This window comes from Siphateles boraxobius, unplaced genomic scaffold, assembly GCF_051911475.1.
Source record: "Siphateles boraxobius isolate OS27281-9 unplaced genomic scaffold, OSU_SipBor_1 9, whole genome shotgun sequence".
Taxonomy (NCBI): domain Eukaryota; kingdom Metazoa; phylum Chordata; class Actinopteri; order Cypriniformes; family Leuciscidae; genus Siphateles; species Siphateles boraxobius.
Genome location: NW_027509219.1, coordinates 18,555,026 through 18,567,952, shown reverse-complemented (window position 1 = coordinate 18,567,952; position 12,927 = coordinate 18,555,026). Strand labels below are relative to the sequence as shown.

The 12,927-nt window shown below is 38.0% G+C and overlaps 1 pseudogene across 1 annotated transcript; it reads right to left on the bottom strand.

Annotated features, from left to right (window-relative positions):
• Nucleotides 1–4,677: 4,677 nt before the first annotated feature.
• LOC143732047 (macrophage-expressed gene 1 protein-like) lies at nucleotides 4,678–8,625 on the bottom strand (annotated as a pseudogene). Its single transcript, XR_013201042.1, has 3 exons — nucleotides 8,584–8,625; nucleotides 6,549–6,731; nucleotides 4,678–6,238 (listed from the first exon to the last, which is right to left on the bottom strand). The product of XR_013201042.1 is annotated as a macrophage-expressed gene 1 protein-like (transcript).
• Between the last annotated feature and the right edge of the window lie 4,302 nt (nucleotides 8,626–12,927).

Genomic DNA, 12,927 nt, shown 5'->3' with positions numbered 1-12,927 from the left:
ACTGTACAATTAAATACAATCGTTGCTAAGTCTGCAGTCTGAACACACTTACCTCAGAGCGTCCGTTAAAACCTGAAAAATCAGAGCCGTTCACCTGAAAATCAGAGCCGTTAAATATGAAATACGATAACATCAGCAATTTTCATTCAAGGAGCTGATTTCTGTAAATGAATGTAAAACTAAATGTATATTGCAGCACAGGGTGAAGTCAGTATATAAATTAATGACGATTTGAGACAAATGCATGCAAATTTAATATAAAACTATGTAAATGGCGCCGCAGGGTTTTGAACAGGTCCTGAGCCGTAGCTGGGCGCCGCGGACAGACGCCGAATGGTGCCGCCGGTGTGTGTACACTCATAGAGAATAATGTGTTCGAATTTTAAAGACATGGCGCTGCGCTTCTCGTCCGGTGTGCGACCCCCCTTTAAGTTTTGTTTAGAAAACTTGAATCCATGTAAGACACAATATCAGTAGACATAATCCATGTCATTACAATCAATTAATCCATGTCATTAGACACAACGTGCACACATGTGCAGGCCAATTTTTTTTTTTTTTTTTTTTTTTTCGGTGATGACGGTGACGACCTCAGACCCGCGGTTGGAGTCACGTGACCGCGGTATTGCGGTAATGCAGTAACCGTCCGATTTAGAAAATAGTGCAGCGGCAGCCCAGTATTATATATAATATACCCCCCCCCCCCCCCCATTGATTTTATATACACTCATCTAAAGGATTATTAGGAACACCATACTAATACTGTGTTTGACCCCCTTTCGCCTTCAGAACTGCCTTAATTCTACGTGGCATTGATTCAACAAGGTGCTGAAAGCATTCTTTAGAAATGTTGGCCCATATTGATAGGATAGCATCTTGCAGTTGATGGAGATTTTTGGGATGCACATCCAGGGCACGAAGCTCCCATTCCACCACATCCCAAAGATGCTCTATTGGGTTGAGATCTGGTGACTGTGGGGGCCATTTTAGTACAGTGAACTCATTGTCATGTCCAAGAAACCAATTTGAAATGATTCGAGCTTTGTGACATGGTGCATTATCCTGCTGGAAGTAGCCATCAGAGGATGGGTACATGGTGGCCATGAAGGGATGGACATGATCGGAAACAATGCTCAGGTAGGCCGTGGCATTTAAACGATGCCCAATTAGCACTAAGGGGCCTAAAGTTTGCCAAGAAAACATACCCCACACCATTACACCACCACCACCAGCCTGCACAGTGATAACAAGGCATGATGGATCCATGTTCTCATTCTGTTTACGCCAAATTCTGACTCTACCATCTGAATGTCTCAACAGAAATCGAGACTCATCAGACCAGGCAACATTTTTTCCAGTATTCAACTGTCCAATTTTGGTGAGCTCTTGCAAATTGTAGCCTCTTTTTCCTATTTGTAGTGGAGATGAGTGGTACCCGGTAGGGTTGTAGCCTATCCGTTGTAGCCTGTTGTAGCCTATCCGCCTCAACGTTGTGCGTGTTGTGGCTTCACAAATGCTTTGCTGCATACCTCAGTTGTAACGAGTGGTTATTTCAGTCAAAGTTGCTCTTCTATCAGCTTGAATCAGTCGGCCCATTCTCCTCTGACCTCTAGCATCAACAAGGCATTTTCGCCCACAGGACTGCTGTATACTGGATGTTTTTCCCGTTTCACACCGTTCTTTGTAAACCCTAGAAATGGTTGTGCGTGAAAATCCCAGTAACTGAGCAGATAATAGACTGTAAAAAAAGATGAACGACGCCCCTTCATTCTCTTCCATTTGCGAGAAGTTAAGCAGCCATTGTCCCGATATGGCGCTGACATCTGGGACTTGCGTCTGCGCAGTTTCGATTTCGGGACCAGACATGCGCAGTAGTGAGCAGGAAGTAAACCCTCGAAATAAACGTCCCCCTCTGGTCCCACCCTCACTCTCGCTGAATCAATCGTAAGCACGCGCCTCAGCTGCAGAACAAACCATTATGTCGGTTTGAAATAGTTAATTATAGAAATTTAGATATTAAATTTAAAGCTCCAATATCCTCAGTCCTCCAAAGATCCCGAAAAAAGTCTGTGGTTGCTTCAGTGACTACTTTGCTCAGAGAACCTGTCAATCACAGCTGTCAATCATGTACGCCACAGAGCCGTTTTTATAGCTCAAATAACTAACTAAAAACAAACTTATTTTAAAAACAAACACTTAAAATGACATCAGCGTGATGAAAACTACAGTAAATGACAGAAACTATCTTTGGAAAAAAGATATGTGAAGTGTAATTTAATTGTTTAGTTGGTCTCACGTCCCATTGAATAACATGGGGAGGCAGGGTTTATGAGCTATACTAGGACCGGTCACCGGGGGGCAATCGAGACGTTTTGGCTTCACTTTTCAGGGCTTGTAGCAGATTGTGAAATACTCAGACCGGCCTGTCTGGCACCAACAACCATGCCACGCTCAAAATTGCTTAAATCACCTTTCTTTCCCTTTCTGACAATCAGTTTGGAGTTCAGGAGATTTTGTCTTTTCAGTTCAAACTGCCAAAAAATGACTATATGAGTTTGGAACAACATAAGGGTGAGAAAATAATGATGAGAATTTTTTTAAGTGAAAGAATTTGTTTTTGGGTAACTCATTTTTCAAGATTTGAGACCTGAATCGTTTTAATAATACAAGAAAGGAAATAAAAACTGGCTGACTCATTCCACATGCGCACATTTTTTTAAACAACCATGGAGAGGGCTATCATGCAGCCAATTTTTCTATTCTTTGAAAGCATTTATTTAAAGGGGTCATGTCATACTTTTTTATAGTCCCACTAAGATCCACTTATAATGTTTGTCAAGATTTTTATTGAGCTGAATAATGACATCACTGTTTTCTGCAGGGCTGCTTTACAGCTGAATTGAACTCATTGTATAATTGATTAACTACACAATTACTGAACTGGCTTCAGCTAAATAATGACACCACTGTCTTAGAGCTGAATCTTACAGAATTGAATTGTGTTTGCATCATTGATCATTATCTTCCAGTTTATCACTGTAAAGCTGCTTTGAAACAATCTGTATTGAATAACTTGCTATATAGATAAAGATGATTGTCTTAACTGTTAAAAACAAAATTTGCTTTTATTTTATTTCTGTACTTTTTTTATTAACAAGATGGCTGCTTCTACAAAGTAAGAGACAAATGACATATACACACACAAGCACAAATTATAAAAGGGGAGGAAAAAACAGCAAAATATAGTACACTGTAAAATCATACTATATAACAATTGATTTTAAAACAAAGCAAATATGGCTGTGATGACTTAATTACTTCTTTCCAGTCTTGCAGTCTCTAATGTTTACTTGATTTTACTTTACTCTTTGTTTAAGGGGCAGTGCACATTAATAAACATAGATGTAAATGTGACAGAATATGCCAGAAAGGCTATTTTTCAACTGTAGACTCTTAACAGAATGTTAAAAGGGCACCCTAAAAATAAAGCATCTTATATTAATACACATGCACAAAAGATAAAGAAGAAAGGAGAAAAAAAGCACATTATCAATTAAAAAAACCAAGTACATGATTCCACGTTTATTAAACACAATTTATCTTTGGCGGTATGGTTCCTTATGGGTGCTCTTGCTCCATGATTAATGGCATACAGAGCTTAAGCATTACGCAGTCGTACTGTGTAATATCTTACGCTAGCGGAGAAAATTCTTTTACACGAGATATTGAGTCTCGTTCCCTCTTCTAGAGAGAACCGAGGTTACGTTAGTAACCGAGTACGTTTTGTCAGCTACAGCTGTTAAATTACAGTTTTATACTGCAGCTGACAAATCGGTATTTAGCGGTATTTAGCTGTTGATATGAGTTTCTAAACGAAGAAACCTTTCCCGCTTGAAAATTACACCTTTCTCGTTGGTCAAGCCAAACTTAAGAGGTGTGACCTCCACATAAGTTAAAATGGTATCTCAGTGACCTTCTCCTCTTCTTCTTCTGGTTGCTGTTCGTGTGAAAACGGATTTTTTAGGAATTAGTTTTAGGAATTACACTATCAATCATCTTTTGGTTGTTTGCCAATTCATATTCTTGTGATTATTTTATATTTTATATTTAGTAAAAGGCTTGGCCATTTGTTTCAATTGTTGTTGCTATTGTTATTTCATTTCCATTTTATAACTGTGGGTTTATTTGAGAACAACAGCAACCTGATTAATCATTTGCCCTTATTAAAATAATATAATTTGAGGATATTGGTTCTAAAAGAACTCAGGTTAGCCTTCCCCCATAAACAACTGTTGGGGGCGCTACACTTACAAAAAAAAAATGTGACCTGTTACCAGTTTTCAACCAGGAAGTCATTCATATATATATATATATATATAAATATTTATTGTTTTGTTTGTTCATTCATTAAATTTAAATCAATATTGCTTAGGATAATGATAATAATGAGAAGGGAGAAAAAAACACATTCCTGATACCATCACCACATGCCAATCAATGTGATTTGATTACAAATACAGTACACAATTTCCTCATTCGTAAGTAGCTTTCAATAGAAGCGTATGCTAAAAAGAACTTAATTTATATGAAATGTAAAATAATGAAATTAGTACTCTTACTTTTTGATCTTTCTGACTCTTTATACGACTCTCAATTTGGGCCACACTCCAAACCACATCTCAAAGTAAGAACACTTAATTTTAATACAGAGTTCCTGACACCAGAGTAATTAAATCTATCAGACCATAGGTTACACCAGCCTGTTCTCCTCCAGACCTTTACCAAACATTTGATTAACAACAGGATTTGCCAGCTGCCAAGTCTTTGTTTCTCAGACTCCCACCCAGGAACGATTACCTTCTGGCATTATAGCTACTGAGTTTGTCACAGTCATGCCAACAAGTGGTGGGCTTGTGAATGGTGGGAGGCGGACAGGTTTTATCTGACCACCACTGAACACACCAGACTGGACACAGTACAATATCTGACAGCCATCACTAATGGCAGCGAGATTTTGGCTGAATTGAGGTGGACAGCGAGATTGACCCATTGCAAAAGGATTGCCAGACTGGCAGCTGAAGAAACCACCAAAAGGCACTGAGGATTTTGTTGCTGTCACATAATCATTGCTCAGACAAACCTTAATGTCACTACACAAAAATTTCTGGACAAAAAAATTTGGAGGACAGCTGTAAGATTTGGTAAATGGGTTTTGCAAAGATGGTCCATATAGACCTCCAAAGAGGTATCCAGAATTCAAAGGTGTTTTCTGAGTTGTGGAACACCAGTAGGTGTCTACTTTTGCACGGCGGACATAAAAAACATCACTACATATTGGGTCACAACAAGTAGACAACCATAAGAAACCACATGAACGACAGGACTTTTGGCACACGTTAAGAGTATAACCTCTCTCTACTGTCTCAGAGCGTAACAGGGTGGTGTTGTACTGTGAAGGGCAAGAATAATCACCAGTGGCTGGGTTTTTCTGTGCTGTCTCATCACAGATAGTATTTCCATCAGTTGTCAATGAAGTGCATCGTTGGTAAATGCCACCAAAGCTAAAATTAGTGACTGGACCATCACAAGAAGCATCATCTACATTTGCCTGAAAGTTGAAGTTTTTGGAATCTGGATTTATACACCCTGGAATGGTGTTTACTTTATAGTATTTCTCTGCAGCCTGAGAAACTAACAATGCTAATTGATTTAAAGTGGCTGCTGGGAGGTCTGGGAATGTTGATGGATTAAGAAAATAGTGCAGCGGCAGCCCAGAGCGGTCAATAGCCACCAGATTATTGAGCGTACTCTCTTGCCACTTCTGTAGAGTGATGCCTGGGTAGAATAAAGCTCCACCATGGCTCTGAATTAACGAATACGTGATGTTACCCTGATAACCACTGGTTTTAGAGGTTCCCTCGGATGCACTGGCACCAATATCAAATTTAACTTTTTCAAAGAAGGAACCGCCTGCTGATGCAGAAATAGAAGACAATTCTAACTGATTTTTCTGGATATAAGATGTTTTTAAATATTCCTCTTGCACTAAAGTAGCACCAGCATCAACACTTGTGATGACATGAGTACCATAATCAAGTATTAGTTTCTCTGACAGGTAAGTTGCTTGACGTGTTTGGTTGTTATTAATAGCATCTGCGATTTCCTCTGCCTGTTGAGCAAAGCGGGAGTCCAGAGCGAAGTCCGGATAGGCCTTTACTGTGTACAGATGGTTGCGGACCTGAAAAAAATAAATAAACAAAAGAATAAAGACAGACCGACTAAATAAAAATGTTCATTTTAAAACCTTTTACACCTTTACAAATCAAATATATTTTATGGCATAAAAAATGAATAAATGCTGACATTAAGCGATCAATAATAATGAAAAATTAAAATTGTTCTTCTATTTTCAACACAGTCAATAAGTGAAAAAATAGGTAATATTGAATATTAGCATATATATATATATATAAATTAGTTATGTGTTTCTGTAATTCAAGCCATATAAAATTATTTGTTAGCTTTGTTAAACTGTTGTTGTGACTTACTTGAACCCGTGCTGTTACAGCACTCTCTCTCACTTGGTGAGTTTTAATACGTTGGTTTTCTTTAGAGAATTTTCCATTGAGCAAATGAAGAAAGGATGCTTCTGCATTGATGGAGTTTGAAGTGGAGCTAGTCTGGTCCATCCATGACATGATGATCTCAGAGTTTGTTTCCAGGCGGATTTCCTGATATGTGATTTGAATAGGATTTCAAACCACATATGGATGTAGCTTGAAACAGATTTCATGTGCTTTTTTGGCAAGTCCATAAAGCAAGATGAGCGATTGCAGTTGCATATCGCATTACATTTGGAATACAAATACACAGAAACAAACAAATAAACACTTTACAGACAGCATGGAAAGTGAACAATTGAAGTAAAGATGCAAAAGAAACGTGTCATGACTGATAATACTGTCTAAAAAAAATGGGATTTGAGTTTTGACTTAAATGCATGCAGTGAGGTTGTTGTCCTAAGAGCCAGGGGAAGAGAGTTCCATAGTTTAGAGGCTAAAACGGAAAAAGACCTGCCACCCATAAATGATGAACGAAATCTCTGCTCACAGAGGAGTTCACAACCAGAGGATCTGAGAGTTCGAGGGGGAATATAAGGAGAAATTAAGTCAGAAATATAAGGAGCAAGACCATTTAGTGACTTAAAGGGTAGCAGAAGAATTTTGTAAGTAATGCGGGATAACACAGGTAGCCAGTGGAGTTTGAACAGAATTGGAGTGATATGAGCAGATTGTTTAGTAGAAGTTAGTAATCTTGCGGCAGAGTTTTGAATATATTGCAAACGTGAGATAGAGTGTGCTGGTAGTCCAGAAAAAAGAATATTACAGTAGTCGAGGCAAGATGTGATGAACGCATGTACCAGCAATTCAGCGTCTTTTGGGCTTACATAGGGCCGGAGTTTGGCAATACGGCGGAGTTGCAAAAATGAAGCTTTACAGAGTTGACTATAAGCGTCGAAGGTCAGGGAAGGGTCGAGAGTGATACCCAAGTTTTTGACAGTGGCAGATGGAATAATTGATGTAGCTTCAAGGTCAAGTCTGGAAGTATTAGTTATATTTTTTGTTTGAGATGGTAGACCAGTAATTAAAATTTCTGTTTTAGTCAGATTCAAACTGAGAAAATTGCAATTGAGCCAGGTCTTTAATTCATTAGCCTAATACATGATGATAGTGATGTAGTCTGGTGAATAGAGTCTGGGCGGCAAGCAGTATATATCTGGATCTACATAAACAGTGCAATCCATGCTGTTGTTTACATATTCCTAAATATCTCTAATCTATACATATCTCTAATATGGCCTCGCATCAGGGTAAGTGACCAAATCGTGACGTAGGTGCAAACCCTCTATCCACCTCCTGATGAGCTTTCGACTGCGTTTCGAATTATGGGTGGTACTTCCGGTTTGGGGAACTTCCATTCAAAAAGACTGAAACGATTCATTTTAAATCATAAGGTTGGCCTACAAATAAAGCTGATCTGTCAGTTTGACTCAATGAGATATCAGTTTTCTTTCATGTTTTATTTAAGAATAACATGAGAATAACGTAACACTTGGCATTTTAATGTGACATGTTATAACAAGAATATCTAAGGCAAGAGCTCTTTTCAGTCGCTGCTTTTCCTCATGATTATTTTCTTTTTTCCGTTTGCATTCGGCTGTAATAGTATAAAAAAGTTCAACATATACTGTACATTTGTGGTCTGTTGTCAACAATTTAATTTACGATATATGCCATTAATAATTAAATAATTATCTGTCATATATCTGTATATTATTAAGGCAACGTCTGTTACATAATACAGACTACCACAGTGATATTTAAACGTCATTTGCTGTGGAAGATTCGCACTTTTGGGGTTATTCACGGTCTGTTGAAAGTACCTTGTTGATGCTTTTACATTTAAATGTACTTTTAATGTTCAATGTTTGAAGGGTGAGTAGAATAATGTAATGTCATTGTACACAGTTGAAAAAATATATATTATTGCGTCCATAGAGGTAGTCTTTCACTGATTGTTTACAGCATAATGGAAGTTAAACCCATAAATTGCGTAAAGCGTCATGGGGCGCAGGAATAATGTGGATAGTTGAAAATGTTTTTTTGTAATGGCATTGCTGTGAAAACACCCTTTTTGAACCCATAATTTCTGCTTCAGATTAAAGTACAGAAGGGTGGGCACCAGACCTCACCAAGTGAGGGGGCACAAGTAAAATCAGTCCAATGGTGTGACGAGACGTCAGAGGCGTGTGATGTCACCAACCAGGAAACTATAAAGCCTGCCCAAACAGTGTAACGCTAGCTTCTGTGTCATCAGCAAGCCCTCTATGTGAATCGTGTGTCTTATTAGGTGTTGTCTGTCTTTCATATATATATATATATATATATATATATATATATATATATATATATATATATATATATATATATATATATATATAGTATATATATATATATACAGTCCCTGACAAAAGTCTTGTCGCTTGTGTACAAATTGCCCTGAAGTGCCGCTGAAATATATTTATAATCAAGATTTTTTTACAAGAAATGGCTCATTTTAATCCCAACAGCTTTTGTAATAATGTTTCAGTGCAAAACGAAACTGTCAAAAAGTATTCTAATATTCACAGCTTGGTAAAGCCCATTGAGTCAATTTTTGCAAAGACATAAGTGTTGTCGCCTTTTCATTAGAGCTTCACCTGTGACTAATAATGGATCAATTAGGTCTCAGGTGTTTATAAAAACAACCCCAGTACACTAGACCTTCACATCAACTGCAACTAGACCTCTGCAAACATGCCTAAGATTCACCCTGAGACTAAAGTTTTGATTATCAAGAGGCTGAAGACCAGATTCACTGCTGATGTGGCAGACACCTTCAATGTGTCTCAGCGTCAAGTACAGAGGATAAAAAAAACATCTGAAGGCACTGGAGACATTTTTGACAAGCCCAGGTCAGGCAGACCCCGCAAGACAACTGCTCGAGAGGACCGTTTGTTGGCTCGAAAATCCAAGGCCAGTCCATTTTCCACTGCAGCAGAGCTCCAGGAGACCTGGTCACCTGAAGTCCCTGTGTCAACCAGAACAGTTTGTCGGATTCTGTCTCGAAATGGCCTCCATGGTCGAATCAGTGCCCAGAAGCCAGCACTAAACATAAGACAATTGAAAAACCGTGCGGCATTTGCCAAGGCCCACAGCCTGCTAAAAGGATGGACGCTGGAAAATGGAAGACGGTGAATTTTTCAGATGAATTTTCTGTTGAATTACACTACAGGCGCCGCAAATATTGAAGGAGACCTACTGGAACCCGCATGGATCCGAGATTCACCCAGAAAACATTGAAGTTTGGTGGCGGAAAAATCATGGTCTGGGGTTACATCCAGTATGGGGGTGTGCGAGAGATCTGCAGGGTGGAAGGCAACATCAATAGTCTAAAATACCAAGAAATCTTAGCTACCTCTTATATTCCCAACCATAAAAGAGGCCAAATTCTGCAGCAGGATGGTGCTCCTTCGCATACTTCCATCTCCACATCAATGTTCCTCAAGGCGAAGAAGATCAAGATGCTCCAGGATTGGCCAGCCCAGTCACCAGACATGAACATCATTGAGCATATGTGGGGTAGGATGAAAGAGGAAGCATGGAAGACGAAACCAAAGAATATTGATGAACTCTGGGAGACATGCAAGACTGCTTTTATTTGCTATTCCTGATGACTTCATCAATAAATTGTATGAATCCTTGCCAAACCGCATGGATGCAGTCCTTCAAGCTCATGGAAGTCATACAAGATATTCAATTTGGATCTCACAGCACCACTACTTAATTTGCTGACATATTTTTGTATTTGCAGTAAATTTGTTATATTTCTGTATAGGCGACAAAACTTTTGTCTTGCCAAAATTTGACCTTTCTGTCTTGTTTAAATTATAAATCTTTTTTCAGTGAAACTAATTTATTTCAGTGCATTAAACATCATTTGGGAGGGTTTCAGCTTTTCATATGAGCTATTTCTAACACCAATTGATTAATTAAAAGTCAGGTTATTAGCAGGTGTTTCTACAAAATAGATAAGCGACAAGACTTTTGTCAGGGACTGTATATACAGTATATATATATATATATATATATATATATATATATTAAATGTATAATATATATATATATATATATATATATATTAAATGTATAATATATATATATATATATATATATATATATATATATATATATATAATGTATATTGTAGCAAGGTTCAGATATTATGGGAAGAAGGAGGCGGGAACCGGTGAACATTTAACATTTTTAATCAAATAAAAATACAAAAACAAAAGTATAAGCCGGCAGCCCCTCACGGACGACTGCTGGCCACACAAAACAGAAACAAAACACAACATAAAACCAGGCCTGTTCCTCTCTCGATCTCCTCTGTCATCGCTCCACCTTTTATGCTTTTGCTCCTCCGTGAGAGATACGAGACCAGTGTGTCGCGCAGGTGGCGCTCTGCCGTGCTCATCTGTAATCACGCCACCGGCCATGCTCCCATGGCCCTCGTCCTGCTCGCCACATATATCATGGCGAGCAAACAGCATTTTAAATTGTGTGTGCAGGTGCTGGCTGTGCAGACTGTGATCCACTTCCTTTAAGGATGCTCCGCTCTTGCCTGGCTGACTTTGAGGAGACTGCTGCAGGCTCCCATTCCTCACGGGGGACCTCTGTTGCCAAGGCACAGCGGTGATATAGATCGCGGGAATCGCAAATGCGTCTATCAAAGCAGAGGGGTTTGAGACAGGCCCAGCCTTATCTTAACTCTCACCTGATAGATCTAGTGCCATTTTCCGGTGTCAGGAAGCATGCATTGTGGTTCCCAGGTGAGGCACCGGTGCTTCATATGTCCAGCTCTGAGGAGACTGATGTAGAAAGCATCGAAGCAGGGTGATGACGCTCGCAAGCTATCTCTTCCCTCAGTATGCATCGTCCCTAAAGGCCCTGATTCTGGAATGGAATAATATGTTGTTGTTGCAACCAGACTGCTGACAATATGTTAAAATATAGAATACAATTATATTTAAAATTTGGTGCTTTACTTTATTGTGGTAATCAAAATCAATTCGAAATAATTATGTTATCCGCCATCATCATCCACATCCTCATTTCATGTTAAATATTTAAAGCAAATAAAATACAAACAAATTATGCTGTTACTATTACTGTCAGGGTTTATCTGTGTTTGTTTTGGTTTTCAGATTTTGCATGTTTATTTTTGGGTTTTCATCTGTTTCTATGGTTTTCGAACACCTCGTATTCATTACATTGATTGGTTTGGTCTGTATTTAAGTTATGCGTTTTCCTCAGTTCATTGTCTTTCTCTATTTTATATATGGTTGGGCTGTTCTTTTTGTGTTTTGCCATTTAGTATCTTGTATATCTTGAGTATCTTGTTATTTTTAGTTTTTGTTTTATTAAAGAACTGCTGCACCTCCAGATATTTCTCATCATTACCTGCAACCGGCCCTGGGCCCCTGACACTAAAAACTCTAAAACTCTTTGCGAAATCTTTGTGGCCCATTGAAGTGAAAGTGTTACAACCCAAAATGTTGACACCACTCATATATTGATCCTCATTCTGAACCTCTTTGTACCTTTTACTCAGACAACCTCCTCCTTTATATATATATATATATATATATATATATATATATATATATATATATATATATATATATATATATATATATATTCCTACCACCACAAGAGCACTAAAAGCTACAATAGCATAAAGAAAGCCCTACATTGTAGCTACTAGACTTGTGTTTTTTAATTTGTGATTCTTGTAAATTGAATCATAATTGCAAGTAACCTAATGTGATAAGGTAGTGTAATTAAAAGTACAATAAATTTAAAAACTCATTTTCCGTATATTTGTATGCTGTATATTATTTATTTACATAGCAGCAATAATAATAATAATACCAGAATGGTTAAAGCAACAGGTTGGCCAAATAAACCAACAAATTAGTTGTTGGGAAACAATAGGTTGGTGCTATATCAACCCATCACTGGGTTATCTGATGGGTCATTTTAAAAACCAACTTTTAAAGTGAGCATAAGACAAAAATATCTACCTAATTTTTTAGACAAGGCGTCACACCATTAGACTAGACTAAAATTAGTATTTTGAAAGGTAAGCCATGGGATTGTCATTGGGTTTTATAACAAGTTTTATAACTTTGAACAAGCTTCCAAAAAGGAATCCCATTTTTTTTTTTTTAGATGTTTTGTGAAGGTGTGGAACAGCCCTTGTAGTACAGTTCAAATTGGGTCTCCGAATAAAAGAATACACACAACACATGACAGCACACATAAT